Genomic DNA, 5161 nt, shown 5'->3' on the forward strand with positions numbered 1-5161 from the left:
CTTCCTCTTTCCCCCCTCACTATACTCTACGCTTTAGAAGGAAGTCACAGTGCACAACTCCCACCTAAGGAGTGCAGAGTTGTGCTCCCCCTCCTTGAGGGCAGAGTATCTCTATGTAAATAATTTGAAATTCTTTTGTGCGGGAGATGTTGTGTTTGTTCTCCCCCCTGTATTATTCAGTCATAAATCAGGATGGACTTGTAGATATTGATTTTGTGCTTTGAGTTACAGCCCAGTATGACTTTATTTTGTTGCTGAAATTGTTTCCGTCTGGTGATTAGTAGCTCTTTCACTTGGCTGCTCTGCTCCTCTGGTAGACCCCCATCACTGTGTTTCGGCTTTCTGTTTTCAGTTTTGCTTTTCTGAGCACTTTCTTACTCTCGGGCAGTACAAGATGCTCCAGGCTCATCTTGCTTCTCTGGATGAGGGAGTGTTTTTATTTCCTAGAAGCACCAGCTAAAGTTTTCTCCCATCTCATTGGCTTTGGTTGGTTTAAATGCCTACAGTGTGGATGAGGAAATGGGAAGGAGTAGAGGGGTGGGATGGGATTAGCTGATTGAAGTAAACCAAGCAAGGGCCACCCGTTGAGTTAGGGATGAAGCCAAGACCACCTGAACCACTGCGGGGAGGGTGATGTTAGACTTGTCTTTGGCTCCTGACCTCCATTCTCCCACCCCACCCCCAATTTGACAGTGAACTGTACCTCCAGGCAATGGTCTAAGCCTGCCATGACAGTCCCATCCCTGTCGTAGTGTAAACTTTATATATCCAGGGCTAAGACATAATTTCATTTCTCTGGCAATAGTTACTGGTGTACAGGTGTTACATGACCCAAGCTGGCCCAATCAGCTCCTGCTTAAGAAGGGAACGGGGGCTTCCCTGGTGGCGCAGTGGTTGAGAGTCCGCCTGCCGATGCAGGGGACATGGGTTCGTGCCCCGGTCCGGGAAGATCCCACATGCCGCGGAGCGGCTGGGGCCGTGAGCCATGGCCACTAAGCCTGCATGTCCGGGCCCTGTGCTCCGCAACGGGAGAGTCCACAACAGTGAGAGGCCCGCGTACAGAAAAAAAAAAAAAAAAAAAGGAACGGAATAAGAAGAGAAGGACTTATTTTACATTATTGGACAAAAGACTTTATCTTCTAGATATGAACAAGGAAATAAATAGTCCCAGTTGTCACCACGATCCTTAGAAAACCAGCTTTGGCTGAAGTCATCACTCTGGGCAGTAGAGTAGAGAAACAAGGAGACTGTGGGTCCCTGAGGACAGTACTGAGCCCTGTGATCCACAGATCCAGAGGCCTGCCCTATCTAGGGCCCTTCTCTTCCACGCTGGAGTTGAGGTTTCTGTTATTTGCATCCAGAATCCTCTTAACAGAACCAGATGGTTCTTTAAATCAAAACCTCAGTGCTGTTGATGGAGAGAGAGGGGAATGGCTGTAGGGGGCACACAGGAAATGAAGGTCCATCACACCCTGGAGTGGCCATTCTGTGCACCTGACCTTGTCCCAGGTGGCAGGTGATTCCGGGATAGGTTCCTAAGCCAAATCAGAGCCTTTTTTTTTTTTTTTAGGGATTTAAAAAATTGGGGTCAGAGACAGCATAAGGGAAAACCGTTTCTAGTGGCTGCAGCTGTGTCTCTGCCAGGTGGAGAAAGCTGGTCTGCATGGAGAGTTCATGGACCCAAGGTGACCTGGAGGGGTGAGAAGCAACATCCAGCAACTGGGGTGGGGGTGGGTTCTGACCTTGTTCCCAAGGCCAGCTTCTGCCCTTTGCCACTGTCCCGTCCCTGTCCTAGCTTCCATGAATCGAGTTTCTGTCACTCACCACCATAACGTCCTGACGGATGTGGATATGTAGCACGTGCTTTTAGCACCTTTAGAAAATTCCGTAAGTAGTGGCCATATTGACACATCTCCCGAGAAACTCAGTAGGTGAGAGTCCTTGGAGGAAAATTCCAGAACAGATTTGTTTCCTTTGGAAATACTTCTCTTCATGTTATAATTTACTGTAAGAAAATAAGAAGTAGAGTTTTATGTTATATCTATCTTGCCACCATTTAAAATATTTAAGAAAAAAAACAAGAAAAGAAGAGGCTTCAGCTGAAGATGATATTCATTGTATGTTCCCCTCCAGATCTTCCCCAGCGCTTGATTTATCTCATACGATGAAATTTCGAAAACTGCCCCCTGGAAAGAGGAGTTTCTTGACTTGATGCCTTTATGGGGAGTCCGTGATTTTTTTGGCAGCCAAGAGCGACTGTGGTGTACTTCAGGGTGATGTTTGGATGCCCCTCCCCCCGACCTCTTTTAGCAACACGGAATACTGTCATCTTCCGGTAAAAATTCATCATGGTATAATTTAGAGTCCAAGCTTTCCATAAATAGGAGGCAATAGAGAACACATAATCTGAAGCGTGATTTCCTTTTATACAAGAGGAAACTGAGGTCCAAAGAGCTAAAATTGTAATAATGCACATAAAGCACCAAGCACAGGGCTAGCTCATGGTGATCACTGAGCAAGTGACGTGCTGTTCTGAGTACTGTTAGTGTCCATGGTTGCTTTATTATTTAGAAACTGAATCCTAACTAGATCCAGCTGACTGGCTGTGTGGCTTTGAATGAGTCAGTGCTCCTCAGCCAATCTAGGCTTTCTTCTAAGTTCAATGAGGAAATGAAACGATGTGAGTCAAAGGCTGGCACGGTACCTGCAACACGAGAAGGTCTCAGCAAATGTTAGCCAGAGCTAAGGATTTAGGCAGGCTTTTCCCTGGGTTGTGTCCTGAGGAAATTAAGACAGCTTCCACATATAACGAATGCTACCCTAACCCCAGTGTCCTGGTCCTTAGTGAAAGCTCGGGGAATAGATGGGACAGGACCCTTTTCACTGCCTCTGGTCGGGTTGGGCGATTGTTCTGGAGACTTTGAGACCTAGAAGTCAGGCTGTCTGTAGCTTTGATTTCTACTCAAGGGCAGAGAACTATTGTTTCCGAGCTTAGAAAAGCAGAGGGTAAGTGAAGAGTTTGCAGGAATTAGGAGGTGTCCTCAGGCACCAAAACGCAGAATTTTGTTCACAGACAGTGCTCTTCAGGAGCCTGTGTCTCTGCTTGGGCTTGAACCCTTGCTCTGCTTTTTCCTCATCCCAGTTTTGTGGGAATTAAAAGGAGCCGGGTTGTCTGACCACTGGTTCCAAAGTAACAAGCCTTAGTGTTCAAGTATCAAATTTCATCCCTCAGGAGGAATGGGTTAATGGATGTCGGTGTTAATGTCTGAGAACTTTTTAAAATGTACAAACACTTCAAATCCCGTTTGCAGTAATTTAGGGTATTGACACTTAAATTTTTTGCTGCTCTGCCTCACCCATTTTGGGCATGGACATAAAATATTTGGAGAAAAATGAAGGCTTCTGATGCATCTAAGTTAATATTTAATAATAATGATGATAGCAACTAATATTTAATGATGACTTAAAACATGTCAGGTACCGTATGAAGCATTTCACCACGTTATTTCATTTAATCTTCATAACAACCTAAGGGGTGGGTACTATTACTGGATAGGTCAAATTCTTTTTCTTTTGGAGTGATGGAATCCCAGCTCATCAGCTTATATCACTTAATCAGAAAAGGGGATTTACTAGCTCATAAAACTGTGATGTGCAAAGGAGATAAAGCTTCAGTCATGGGTGTGTCCAGGATGTGTGACCATCTTGCCTCCATCTTTTAACTCTGCTTCCTTCTGTGTGGGCCACGCTCTCAGGCCAGATTTTTCCATGTGATAGTTCCAACGGGTCTGGGCTTAAGTCCTCCTCCTTTAGTAACCTTGAAGGGAAAGACTTCATCCAGCAAGAGTCCCAGGGCTGCCTCTAACCGCCCTGGCTTGGATCACATGCACACCAACCCCTGATGGCCGCATCTGGGGGAGGATGCTTCAGTGCGTCCAAGCCTCATGAACTGAGAACAGTGGTTTCCCCCGAAGAAAGCTGAGGTGCTCTTACCGGAAACACCTGGAAATGGACGCTAGTAAGAAACACCAAAACCAAAAGCAAAGAGCCACTAGAATCAACAAGCCCTTTTCACAGATGGGGAAACTGAGGGTGACAAGTAGTTAAAGGGTTTGTCCAGGGCTTCCCTGGTGGCGCAGTGCTTGAGAGTCCGCCTGCCGATGCAGGAGACGCGGGTTCGTGCCCCGTTTCGGGGAGATCCCACATGCCGCGGAGCGGCTGGGCCCGTGAGCCATGGCCACTGAGCCTGCGCGTCCGGAGCCTGTGCTCCGCAAATGGGAGAGGCCACAACAGTGAGAGGCCCTCATAACGCAAGAAAAAAAAAAAAAAAAAAAAAAAAGGGTTTGTCCAGGATGGGACAGCCAAGTGGCAGACCTAGAATTTGAAGCCAGGTCTGTGTGCATCTAGATCCATATTGCTTACAACCATACTGTACTTGGGAACAAATCTTGAAATTTGAAGTATTTGATGGCTTTCCAGAATCCCTTTGAAGATCCCTTTGATAAAATCTCTTTTCTTTTTTTAAATTTGAAAATTGTTCGTATTTGTAAGGAAAGAAAACAGATTAATAAAAATTATCCCATTCTTTAAAGGTTTTTACATATTTACATATTTATATACACACACCCACATATAGTGGTTATAACTCTGGAAGATGGTATACCAAAACGTTAGCAGAGGTTATGAAGTTGGTTTGGTTACCCCTCGCCCGCCTTCGCTTGTCTGTATTTTACACTTTTTTCTGTGATAAGTATATGCATTACTTATATATTTATGAAACAATTTAAAGTATATTAATTATCATAAAAATTTAAAATCCCTATTGGCCTGAGGCATAAGAGTATGGAAATTAGCTGGGGAGACCACTTTTCCTTTGCTTAAATTGGTAAGTCCCGGGGCTTCCCTGGTGGCGCAGTGGTTGAGAGTCCGCCTGCCGATGCAGGGGATGCGTGTTCGTGCCCCGGTCCGGGAAGATCCCACATGCCGCGGAGCGGCTGGGCCCGTGAGCCATGGCCACTGAGCCTGCGCGTCCGGAGCCTGTGCTCCGCAAATGGGAGAGGCCACAACAGTGAGAGGCCCTCATAACGCAAGAAAAAAAAAAAAAAGAAACAGATAGATCTGACCGCCACAGGTTTGAGCACTGGGTAACGCCGGTATTTTT

At 46.0% G+C, this 5161-nt stretch overlaps 1 protein-coding gene across 1 annotated transcript in view; it reads left to right on the plus strand.

Moving 5' to 3' along the window:
* The window catches only part of GXYLT2 (glucoside xylosyltransferase 2), a 76796-nt gene that overhangs the window by 6470 nt on the left and 65165 nt on the right, over positions 1–5161 (plus strand). The window lies entirely within an intron of this gene.

Source organism: Lipotes vexillifer, unplaced genomic scaffold (genome assembly GCF_000442215.2).
Source record: "Lipotes vexillifer unplaced genomic scaffold, Lipotes_vexillifer_v1.1 scaffold1008, whole genome shotgun sequence".
NCBI classification, from domain to species: Eukaryota; Metazoa; Chordata; class Mammalia; order Artiodactyla; family Lipotidae; genus Lipotes; species Lipotes vexillifer.